The sequence below is a fragment of the Egretta garzetta genome, unplaced genomic scaffold (assembly GCF_000687185.1).
Source record: "Egretta garzetta isolate BGI_Z169 unplaced genomic scaffold, ASM68718v1 scaffold414, whole genome shotgun sequence".
NCBI lineage: Eukaryota > Metazoa > Chordata > Aves > Pelecaniformes > Ardeidae > Egretta > Egretta garzetta.
Window position 1 is genome coordinate 124590 of NW_009259428.1, and position 12859 is coordinate 137448.

The 12859-nt window shown below is 46.1% G+C and overlaps 1 long non-coding RNA gene across 1 annotated transcript in view; it reads left to right on the plus strand.

Moving 5' to 3' along the window:
• Nucleotides 1–480: 480 nt before the first annotated feature.
• Nucleotides 481–12859, plus strand: part of LOC118452101 — a 21232-nt gene continuing 8853 nt past the window's right edge. Inside the window, exons 1-2 of the long non-coding RNA XR_004841752.1 lie at nt 481–554; nt 2491–2656. This is a non-coding gene — a long non-coding RNA (uncharacterized LOC118452101). The remainder of the gene's footprint in view (nt 555–2490; nt 2657–12859) is intronic.

Here is a 12859-nt window from a genome sequence, read left to right on the forward strand (position 1 = left end):
TTGTGCTTTTTATTGCTACTAGATTTCACTTGCACAGTGAAACTGCGGCCCTACAGTGCGATGTGCTTGCTTGTGTTTTCTGAAAACGGAGACACATGGGGTAGTGGTGCAGTTCTGAAGACAGAAGAGTCTGCAATAGTCTGTGCATCATTGAAATGCCACTTCTCAGTGGTAGTTGGCTAAAGAGAAGATGCAGGTTACCCTAGGACAGCACGGAACACCGTGAGAACGTTGGGAACTGGAAAGAGATGCCAAAGCCTTCTACGAACTCGTATTTTGTGTGGTCAGTTACAGATTTTAAGTCTGAGTTTGCGTGCCTGGTAACTCATCTCCCTCTGTCTCCTCTGAAAATTCAGACCTCTCTGAACTTTACCAAGTGAAGGTCCAAAATGACTCGTTTATCAAAGACTGGGCCAGGTGAGAGAGGCGGAGGGAGCAAAGAGCAGCGTTCTTGTGTAACCGCAGCTGCTGAACGGGCCTGAGCCCAGGGACTTGGGGAACCTGCCAGGTAGCCCTTCCTCACAGAAGAATCCTGCCAACAGAGGTGTTCTGAGGTGTGAAACTTCGGAAAGCTAATCAGGAATTGTGGAATTCATGTTTTGCAATGCTCGCTCCTATGAGTAGACCCGTTGTATTTAATAAGACTGTTAGGCAGATACGCAACACGCCAGACGTTAGGCTAATGTCTGTTGGGTTCTGTTTTCTAATGTATGCTAAGCTTCTAAATGGCTCACGTGCTTTATCAAAGAAACTTGTAAAAAAACTAAGCCCTTTTTTCTTGTTGTAATTCTTTAAGGCTTAGATCTCTAGAGGTGATGATAACAACATGAATACAAATAACATCCCAACCACTGGCCGGTATAACACGGTTGAATGTGAAGGGAAGGGAGGTGTATTTGGAGAGCAGTGTCTAGAAATGCTAATTGTTGCTAGGAGCCAGCATACTACTAACAGCAAACTGTTTTCTTTGGCGAGAAGTGCTGCCCTTACTGATAAATCTTTGGGTTTTAATCCTTATTGGTACTAAAAAGCCCTCTGTGCAGAAACGGAACTAATACTTGGCAAGCGGGACAGATACAGCATCTGAAGCTCTTGAATGATACAAAGATTGTTTCTTTTTTCATGCTTTTGATTATGTTATGATTTGGAAGAGTATACGGAAAAGAAACAGATCTCATGTTGTATCTGTAGAACGACTGCCAAAAATATTGAAATGATTTAGCAACAAACACTTATTTTTCTCCATAATGTCAGGTTTATGGTGAAGCATTCCAGCATTCTTGGTAGAATCCTTTCTTAATGTTTCTATCTAAATATTTCTGCTTTATGGAAGTAAGCTGAGCCAATAAACTTCTCGTCATCATGGCCTTCTCTCCAAGTTTACAATACTCTTCAAGTCAGAAAAGAAACGCTTCGAGAGGTCAACTACTAGCTCTGTCTCACGTTCATCACAGATTAAGCCCCCATAGCTTATTTCAGGAAGGCTTTTTACTTTGTTATGGGAACCTCTGTTCTTCAGATTCTCTCGGCAGAAATTTGGATTGTGGGGATTGTTGATGTTGGGGTCAAATGGCCGTTCTATTCTTACATCTGTCCCAAACCTATCTGGAGACACTGTCTTGCTGGATATGGAAGTTGCCCATCTGCAACAGTTTTTCTGCTTAAGCTTAATTTGTATTCCAAGCTTGCAGCCTCTGTTAGCTTTTATTGCTGAAATTGGATGTTGGGATGCTAAATAGCTTTGTAAACCCCAGGATAAGCTGACCTACAAATAGTAGAAGCAGGAAAATACCCTGCTTTCAGAGAAGTAAGACTGAAACTACATACATGTTAGTATTTCTGCCTGCATAAACATTTGTATGTGTCCATACACATGGAAACACCTTTTGTTTATTCAGTCTTAACAGGAGAGCCTCTGCCAAGCTCAAATGCAAATATCAAGAGATATTCCTGAATGTGATACCACACCTAGAATAATGAAAACAGGCTTGTAGGGGGTTTGGGGGGGGGCTGTTGTTGGTTTTTTTTAAATATGTGATGGGAAATGATGGTAGTTTGGGGGATTTCTTTGGTGTAGTCATGCCAGGGTTCTTTCCTGGCATGCTGCTATTTGCACAGCCACTGAAGGCGGACCGTGACTAAATTCAGCAGATGACTTGGGGAAGAGATGGGCTTTGGACTTGAACACTGGATGGCAGTAATATGGTATCATTAGCAGTAACCACCAGCTGGACACTGCTTTGCTGCCCCCAGCCATTTGTAAATAGTGCTCCTGGTTGTTGTGTGTATGGGGTCCTTTTTTCAAGGTGGTTTGAAATCCAGGTGTATTTTTGCTTAGTTCAAAGCCATAACAAGATACTATTAATGAACAGATTTTAATGAAAGATACCCAGCTGTAACTAAAGAGACCTCATTTACTGCAGTAGACAGATAGCTTCTGTCAGGCTCCAAGTACTGCTCCCACTTTGACATCCATGTCCTGTGTTCCAGGGTTGTCATACGGGAGAGTCTTGGCGAGAGAGAGACCTCTGCCGTCAGTCTGGGGTCCCCATCCCCAAACATTACAGCAGAGCTCTAGGAAGGACGATCTACATCCAGGGTTGTTCTTCTGCCCGCTCGCCTCCACGGCCAGTGTCAGCACCCCCCCTCAGTGCAGGTAAGAACACTGTTTTTTCTCTGCGTTTCCTTTGGGTGAGGGACATCTGCACGCGTGGGGCTTCTGGTGAAACTAGGGCGTTGCTCTTGCCTTGGCAGAGCAGCAGCGGCAAGTTGCTGGTCTGCCTAAAAGAGCTGCCCGCCTTCAGAAGCAATTCCCTGGGCTTGAGAGAGAAATCTTCGGCATGCTAGCTACTCACACCAAATACTGTCTGCCCGGCCGCTGTCTTGTTGGAGTGCTTAGCTCTGTCCTTGCGACAAGGATGCTGAGCATGCGCTGTGCTTTATTAATCCACGTTGCTGCGACTTCTGTGCAAGAAGAAGGCTCTGTGGCTCTTTTCTGTGACAAAAGTGGCAGGTCGGGCATATGAGACTTCAACAGCACTGGGCACAGCGACTCTTGAAACCCTGCCCCAGAGGTGAAGTCCTCGTGTGAAACTTGGGGTGGTTTCCGATATTTGGAGTGTGAGGCGGTGGCGAATGTAGCGGTCGGTCGAGGTAAAGCGTTTTCCCTGCCCCCTGAGAATATGGCCGCTGGGGGGAAAGTCGGTGGGCTTGAGGCAAAGAAAGCAAAGGTTACCTTTGTACCTTTTCCCCATTTCTAATCTTATGGATCACTTTCATTCTCAGATTTTATGTCAAATGGTAAGGTTTTCATGGCAGACACAATCTTGTAGTGTGTGTACATGCTTCATCTACTACAAAATACCTCTGACCGCTGTTAGGGTTCCAAGGCAGATGCTTGAACGATCATAGTTCATACAGTTCTTCTGCACTGAGACAAAATTTGAAACTGATTCTAGATAACGGCATGCATGCAAGCTGTGGTATACTGCATTTCAGTTCAGATACTGAAATGATTATGCAACTGAGTCACATAAAATCAAGTGAGCTTACGTTATCGCTGGGAAAAGGAAAGCCCTCTAGCAACCGTTATGTATACATTTCTGAAAAATGTGTGCTGAACATGATTGCTGTGCTTTGTGGACCACACTTGATTTGCATTAGGGTTATTCTAGATCTTAGAATGTATAGATTGATGTAATATGAGAGGCTCTCATATTTCTAGACTTCTGCCGCTTGGCACTTGTTGGACTTCTAGAAGACCCCAGGTAATCGGAGCCTAGCAGTACTTTGATGTGCTCAAGAGAAACAAATAACTGCTTCAGAATAAAGTTTTCCGCTGGCCCTATTTACAAGGCAAAATCATGCAGCATTTTCAAGTCTTTGGCTACAAAGGCTATCTCGTAATAAAACATTGTGCCTCTCTGAGAGAACGGGAATCCTTAGAAGTGTTTTGGTTTAGAAAAAAAGGGAAATATGTTTGGAATTAAAGCAGAGAACAACTTGATCGTATCATACAAAAAGGTGGAGACTGCAGGCGAATAGTTCTGGAACACCATGGCAATAGGGGTGATGTGCCATTGCTGCTAACCCTTTGGCGGGGGTGAAAAGGCCTTACCGCGTGCTGAAGAGTATAATTCCTCGCTGTATATTTGCAATCGAGGCCTCTCTCTGCTCGAGATGAAGTGGAAAAAATCCACTGAACGCTACAGTCAAACAAGATGGTGCTGTGTGTACCTCCGTAACAATCTTCTTGGCATATATATACATGAAAACAAAGCTGTCTTGTTTCCCAGGTAGACTTTAAAGAAATTTTTTTAACAGGTCTGCTTACGGTAGGCAGGGGAAAAGAAAGAAAAAATCCTTGTTACCAAAATGGGAGTGAAGGGTAAAGTGACTGACTGACGCCTGCCTTTGTTTCGGAGGTGACAGCAACATCAGACGTGCCCTTAGCTTGTTTGCAAAGGGAAGTGTTAGATTGCACTGACTGACTGTGAAAGCTTATTTTTGCCCCCTCCCCTTGGGGCCTAAACCAGCATTTCGTACCGGGTGTAGGGATGTCTTTGCCAGCACATCCCACATAGGGGAAACAAATTTCAGCCGCATCGTTTTATAGACTGTATGTTTGCTCACTGTGGATTTCATGTCTGGGTGAACTGTAGGTGTGTTAGAATTGAATATGTGGCTGAAATACTGCAAAATGATGTGTTTATATCTGTGGGTGATGGTTGTAAACAGAAGCTTGAAGCAAGGAGCTGTAGTAGTCCCTCAAGTGATGGGGAAGAGACGTGGGACATTTTTGATGTGTGAGGTGGGCTGGGTTACTCTGTGCATTAAATATGAATTTACGCGCATGCTGTAACGCCTGTCTTGAACAAGAGGCGGGAGGTAGGAAAAATGTGGCTGCGTAGATCTAAGAGTTGGGAGACCCTCCCTGTGGTGCTGGTCTGCTGCTGCGGGCCCTTCAGCCGTCGCTTCCCCCCGTCACAAATGGCTCAGAGGCAGCAAGCTGAACTGGAGACTGTGGCTCTTTGCAAGCCCTTTGCTGGTCAGAGAAGTATCGGTGAGCAGGCTTGCCTGTTCGTTAGTGGTCGTGGTCGCCTGCCTCATTGAAGCGTTTTGGCCCACGGACAAATGTGGAGCTCCTGTTGCTTGTTGGAGTTGCTCTCTACCTTGCTAACCGAGGAAACACCGCTGTTGCTCCCTCCCTAATGGGACACCTTCCAACAGTTATTGAGGCAAATGTGGTTTGATACAATTGTTCACAAAAAAAGCAAATAAGGAGGAACTGCTAATAAAACCAAAAGATTTGGCCATCATTTTTTTTGCTGTAGTGGTTAGAAGTTGTTACTGTCTTGAAAATCCATGTAGATTTTAGCGGGAGGCTTGGACATCATTCAGTTTGTGTACATTTATGAGCGTTCCAGGTACAGGTTGTTTTGGTGGTGTGTGTTTGGGTTTTTTTTTTTTAAACGAAAGTAAAGTATTCACTGGAGACAACATTAAATTGGTATAAAACTTCCTTGGATTAACATAGCTTCTTCCTGTTCCCAGACTCGCTAAAGATACTTTGGCAAAAGGTCGGTATTTGATCATTTCCATTCTGTCTGCATTCTGGCTGACTGCAGGTTTGCTGATAAAATTGCCGCGTGGAGGTTAAATGGTGAAACTTCCGTGTCTGAGGCTGTCGCTGGCATGTCACCGCAGAACCCTAGGCGATTCTGTTGGCAGAAAAATGCCCTTCTCAGCATAGCCTGGGCTTGTTTTGCTACCACTGCGCTATTTAAAGGAAAGGAAGAGGTGATCTTCAAATCACAATATATGTAATACCTACAAATATTTTGATTTTTTTTTTCCTGTTTTTTATTTAATACACTATACGTTGATATATATCTTACTCAAGACCTGAAGAGGCAATGTGACCTAAGGATACACGTTTGCCAAAAACTGTTAAAAGCTCCTTGATTTGCAGAACTGAGTATTTAAATTACAGCACTGAAGTTGTCTGCACAGTTTTCTTCATCCCTGTGTATATATGTGTTACGATGCAGTGTTAGATGACCACAGCCTGGTTTACTCTTGGCAGTTCTGCCTCCGTGCACAGGATAATTGATCTTCAGGGGGTTATGTACTGCGTGAGGCTCTTGGACACGCTGTAGTGAATGAAGTTGAAATGAACCTGGTGAGTAGGTCGGGAAGTTGTGGAGCAGAAAGGATGGGTTTGTGCTGAGGGTGGCTGAAGGTTCCCTGGCTGTGGTGGTTTTTCTGTGGGCAGTTCAGAAGCTGGTTAATAGAGGAATCTCTCTAGGAAGATGGAGCATATCTGTGCAGCACACTAATACCGTGCGTTATAGGACTTCCTGCGCAGGAAGAGGTGTGGCAGGTACTCCTGTTCAAACGGGCATCTAAAATGCATGCAATGAACTCTGTTATGCCAATGGCTATGGTGTTCTGAGTTTTCTGTCCCTGAGATGTCTGTTGCTTTATTAGATAATATTGCTGCTTTGTATGAACAGAACGCTAATAATAGGCAAACCTGAGCAACATGGAACGTGTCAGCAGCATCCAGGCATGCTCCTGTCCAGGTTGGGGTTGTAGGATGGCTTTTCTGATGCTCTCTGACTTGCTTGAGGAACGAGGGGTTGTTCAGCAGTAATCGGGACCGTATTCCGTGCTCGTCTGAAACTGCTCCCACAGATAGCATCAGCTTTAGCTACATCTTACATAGGACGTGTCCTTTACATGTGGACTCAAACTTGAGGAGTTCAGAGCATTTACGTGTGGGTTTGGGGTCATACACATGATAAGTGAATTTGTAGTATTTAGATGAATACAATGCTTCCTTATCTCGAGCATATCTGTCTTCAGTGGTACTTGTTGTTGATGCTTCTATTGTATACGTGCGGCCTGGCTGGAGGCAGCATGGCTTGCTCTCGTTTTGGCCAAAGTTTAAGAGTTTCTTTTCGTTGCCTTTTCAAACTGATTTCAGAATCCACCAGGCTACAAAGTGTGGTGAGATCTTTGCCAAGAAGAAGAAGGACCTATGGATCCTTAGCCCTATTTTGGTAGGCAAAATAGCAGAACATGGAGTTGCCAGCTGTGAAAGAGCTTGGTCTTGGAGTTTTCTCTGTGCTGCAAAGAGAAAAATGTGATGCACTCGGCTAAATGTATTTGCTATGGGAATTTGCTTTGGCTAGTGCAGTTTTTAAGACCTGTTGGTTCATGCGGAGGTCAAGGAACATTTATGTAAGAGAGTCTTCAATAACATTCCTTTACCTTGGCAAGTTGAAAAAGCACAGCGCCAATTTTTCTCCTCTTTTGAGTATTAAATTTTTGCGTGGATCCTTTTGACTTCCAACCAAACAGTGAAATTGCTTTTAAAATCTGAAGACGGCGTTGTGTAGAGGCAAAGGGACATGCATTATGAATTAGTTTGGTGAAATGAGCCGGCTGTTGCTCGGGGGCGCAGAGGTGTCGCAGCGGAGCGTGCATCCATGCCGTTGGTAGCTGAACTCTTCTTCCCTGGAAGAGGATGGTTGTGTCAAAACTGCCTTGTGAGGAGAGGTTTCCCGAATCGTGCTGGGATGTTAAAAAGCAGCGTCATAGATGACACCCAAAAATTGTGCTGGGGAGTGAGAAAAGAACCAACATGAATGATCACATGCCGGTGGTTGTGTCAGAGCCTTGCCCCTGTTCTGTTCATAAGTGGAGACAGAAAGCCTGTCAGTGCAGTGGAAATAATATATTGCTGCATGTCTTTTATCTGCTTGTATAGTCTCCTTCTTGAGTTGGCACCGCTTCACAGGGAGCGCTCGGGCACGGAGCGAAGCCTGCAGTGCCTCGCTGTGGGAAGCGGTGCGGTGCGAAGGGTCCCCCACCGGCCTCGGGGGCCGCTCACCGAGACTGCAAATGTCCGAGCGCGTGCGCTTTGTTTTCTTGCCAGCGTTCACAAACGCTACGTGCCTCGTCCTCTCTGAGGGATCTCTTGGGCAGTGAGGCAGTCCGTGCTCCCCTGTTCCTGAGGTGGGAGCCAAAATGACAGGAGGAGTAGAAAATCTGAATTAAAAAAAAAAAGAAAAAGAGAATTAGTGAGATGCCTGGACTTTAGAGCCTAGTTCTGGAGCAGTATTCTAGATGAGTGCTTGGTCAGCTCCATCATTCTGCTGCTGCTTTCTCAGGAGGAGGAGTTCTTACCCACATGTGATTTTTATGATCAAGAGTAGCGAGAATCTCTTTCTTGGGTACCTCAGTAGTGTTAGAAACACAGCCACTACTCAGAAAAAGCCAGTTCTGGCCTTTATCCCGGTAGAATTAACTGCTGAAACTGGGAAGAAATCAATGCTTAATTGAAGATGCGACTTAGGACACGGAATGGTTATACCTGTCAGAAACTCCCAGGCAACCTGGGAGAGAAGTCGCCTTTCCTTTCCTGGGGCAGCAGCGTCGTATTGCAGGTTTGGGGTTTGCTGTGGCTGGTCAAAGTCAAGGCAGGATTTCCACCCTCATTTGTCACGTCCCTCGCTGTAGCTTTTCCGAGCCAGCAACTATGTGTGCAAGGGGCAGATGTACAGAAGGAGATCCAGAGTTATGACTGTGCGTTCATACTTGAGGCAGAAGGTGCCTCTAAGGGAAAAAATCCTGAAATGAGACTTGAGCAACCGCAGGCATCTGCGCTCCGGAGGACGAGGCTGCAGAGGCAGCGTTGCCGCAGAGCCCTCTCGCCTGCGCTTCTCATCGAGTCCGTGCTAGGGTTTCACCCCTCTGGGTCAGCACTAGCAATCCCACAAGCTTGCGGTGATTCTTCTGTAAAATCTCTTCCGACAAGCTGGCTAGGGCTCCTTTCTGCGTTATCCCTGGTGGGTAGTGTGGGGGTGTTCGGCAGCCCTTTATCCTAGCGATGTTCTCTCTTTTTACTTGCTTGTTTGTCATTTTCCTGTGTATGTTGTACCTTTCAAGAGCTTTAACTGCTGTATTTTGCAATTGTTTGGAGGAAAAAAAAAAAAAAGAAGAAGAAAAGAGGAAAAAAGAAGGACAAGCAGATGATGTCTTTTGGTGTGAGAGAAGCCCTAGGTGGTGGAAAAAGTTGTTTGTAAAGCTCTGGAAAAAATCTGCGCTGACCTTGAAACGTATTTGGCTGTTTTTTTCTTATTGCAGCTCTTGGAGTTATACCTGGGGTGAATTAATCTCTTCATTAGGTACGTCTGACTGCTCAGGCAAATGTATCGCTCAGTTGGGTGAACATCCTGACATTCTTTTTATGCAAAGAGATGTTCCCATTTTTAATAGGACATCCCAGGGGGTGGCTAAATCTTTTCACTGCTAAGACTTGTTTTGGCTTTAAATGAGGTTTAAAACTGCTAGTGTACTCAGTATATTACAGAATCCCAGCATCCCAGCATGGCCGGGGCTGGCAGGGCCCTCGGGAGCTCACCCAGTGCCACCCCCCTGCCCAAGCAGGCTCACCCAGAGCAGGGGGCACAGGACAGCGTCCAGGCGGGGGTTGAAGATCTCCAGAGAAGGAGACTCCACAGCCCCCCTGGGCAGCCTGGGCCAGGGCTCGGGCACCCTCACAGTCAAGAAGTATTCTAGTAAAGAAATATTCTAGTGCCTACATGCCTACACACACCTGTATCCCTGGTCTCCTGTCGGAATTTGGAGGAGTGCTCACAGTTATGGGTTTCCAGACCTACCGATGGCTGTCTGTGCTTCGTGTTTATGCACCTTACAGGCAAAAATGGCAGCGAATCTTCTTCCAGTGTTTTCTGTTAAAACCCGATTCTGAAGAAGGGTGCGGCCTTGTGCCGCCGCCGCGCGTTCCTGCAGGAATAAGCAAACTTTGTGGAAACGGATGCTTTTGCAACTATTTGCAAGTGCTTTGCAGTTTCACACATGTAACAAATATGCAGAGGTGACTGTCACGGTAATCCAAAGCCGCAGGCACGGACCTTGGGCTGGCACGAGCTGGGAGAGCTGTCTTCAATGGGTGTGCTGCTTGCACCTTCTCCCTGTGCGTCGGATGCGTGCCAGATGGAAGTGGGGGTGCTGGGGCTGGTGTGCCTGGGCCAGGGCGAACTGGTATGAGGATAGCGCCTGCGTTGGGTCTGCTCACAGCTTAGCTCTTCTGCCTCGGCCTGCTCTCCGCTTCCTGTTTCTTCCTACGCTCACGCTGGTGTCTGCAGCAAAAGGGGAATGTAGTGCTGATGGGTCGGAGTGTGTCAGGCCAACGCCATCTGAAATGGACATCATCTGCTGTAAGGCTTGGGATGCAAATGAGGAAAGATTTCATAGGGACCTACAACTGAAAGGGGCATGGTGTTTGTTCCAAGGCATCCGTACGTTATAATCATCTCTATCTAGGATGAAAATCCTAATCTAGTTTAGTGAGTGCTACCTTGAGGCAACATTAAGGTTTGCCCTTCCCGCTCGCTCTAGGACGCAAGTCACAGCCTCGGTCCTCTGATGTAGAAGCTTTATTCCAATTTTCAGCACGAATCTTGTTCCTGGCTAGTTTATACCCCTTTATTCTTTCGTCATCAGCATCCTCCAGCTGAAAGTTTTTCATCCTCCTTTGACATTCTCTTCATGATATTTTCAAAGAAATGGATATTCCAAAGGGATATTGAAATCCATATCTGGATTATGCAAATGGCATCTCAGTCATCTGTTAAAACGCCTCCTCCAGTCCACCCCTTCGTTGTGTTTGTGCGTATCGGTCATTCTCTCACCAAAATGAAATCCCGTTAGAAGCGATTGGAAGTATTATTGGAGCAGAAGTGCCTTTGGCGGGAGAGGAGGGAGGCTAAAAGGCATTTAAGTGTGAAGAGCGAGCCCCCAAAGGAATATTTGATGTGCAGGACGCATGGAAGGCAGTCAGCTGCCGGGCTCCCTTCCCCTCTGTCGTCTGAAGGAATGTCCTGAAATGTGTTAGTCATTACGAAGAGAGGCTCTAGCTCTGTTTGGCTGCCCTATATATGTGCCAGCTTTAAGTCAGCCTGCGGTTTTGCTGCTGATCTGGTAGTGATTTCCTGCTTGTAGAAGGAGAAATTACGGTTTTTAATTGCACTGTAATAGAAACTCATGTTGATATGGCACGTGGCTTTGTTTGCAAATGGCGCTTTGCTCTGTGGAAGTTGAACAGTAAACACGGACTGCCAGAATACCTGCCAGCTTCCCCCAGGTCTCCGCTGGGACTGGGCTCTGAGACTTGAGAGCGTCTTTCTGTACGGAGTTCTCCTCTCGTTTACTGAGGTCGCTGTTCAGCTGAGCCAGATTTTTACTCCCGTAGTGAATGACACTGCCCCACAATAGAAACACACTGAGATACCAGAGCTGATAAATGGCCTCTCTGTAACTCCAAACCACTTCGTAGGATGCTCTAGGTGGGTTATTTGCTTAGGTGATGTACTTTGGGTAAAGCAGGCAAGCTTCTTTCATTTACACCAACATCCAACTGGGACAAGTCGAAGAAGAACACGGCGCGGCTCCGCCGGGCGTGCGTTCAGCAGCCTTCCCCTGGGCGTGGGCAGCGGCGGGGTGCCTGCCGCCGGTCGCCTGAACCTCCCTGCTCTATGGAGGGGACGCTGACCACCCACGATCGCAAGGGGAAAATGCGATTGTAAATCAAGGTAAATTGCGGCTTCAAAGCACTTCATACATTTGTGCCATTTTTTTCATTCTAAAATTCAATTTTTGATCGTGTTCACATTCAATCTTTTTCTTAGTGCTTTTGATCTAATGGCTTTGAAGTGCCTCCTCAGATTTATTTTCAAGACACCTATCTTGTGAACAGTATTTGAACCAAGTATTTCACTGTCTAGGACAAATAGATCTAGATTTTCAGTAATCAGGAAGCATTACTGATTTTATTTTTTTTTTCAGATTTCCCATATTGCTAGTGTATTGAAATAATGTCATTTTCAGAGTCTTTGTTGGTCTAGTGTAATGCTCTAATAAAATCCTTGATCTTTGTTTCTAGATAAGACTTTATGTGCGTGACCTATACATTTCAGACGGTTCTTTGCTGAAATTGAAACCTACCTGGGAAGAGTATTTCGGGAAGTGCTGGGCCTTGAGATAGCGGCAGGGAGGAAGGTACTCGTTGTGCTTAACGGTTCTTCCTGACGGTGATTAGTTGGCCTCCTAAGATTGTTACTGAGGTGGAGAAATTATTCCTGAAGGAATCGGGGGTCTTAGATAGTCCAGGAGGTTTGGAAGGAGTTTGAAAAAGCATTCTCAGGAACAGTATTTGTCTGTAAAAGTAACATCTTGCATCTTTTCTGTTAAACCCTCTAAGTGAAAGCTAACTACAAACTAGGAAAGTTTTCAGTTCAAATTCAAAAAAAGGAGAGAGCATCATAGCCCAGCCTGTACCCTCACCAGACCTCTTTGTGGTTTGGATTGACATTAACATTTGTAACCAGTTCCCCAAACAGATTTGTTCTCCGTTCATCCCAGTGGCTTGTACAACACTGCCTCCAAAGCTCAAGGGGGAAGAAAGGATGGAGCAGAAAAGGGGGGCTCGCCCCCGGGGGCTTGCTGCGGGCTATCTACTCCTCTGCACTTGAGTAGCTCCTGGAGGAAAGGCTCGTCTCCGTGTTTCTGTGTGGGTCAGGTTGGGTTTTCTCACGGGGATGACGAGGGAGTTTGGGTTCTCAAAGGAGAAAAAAAAAAAACCCTACATCTTTTTAGACTCAAAGCACATAAACGCGCTGAAGATCCTGGCTGGCTGAGCACGTTAACGTTGCTGCTGCTCAGCTTCCAGTGCTGCTTTAGCCCCCGCTAAGGGGACTGCACTGCACAGGTACGCTAGCAGGCGGGGCCGCACGCTGCGTCTGCCCCGGGGCCGCATCTGTAGAGTCCT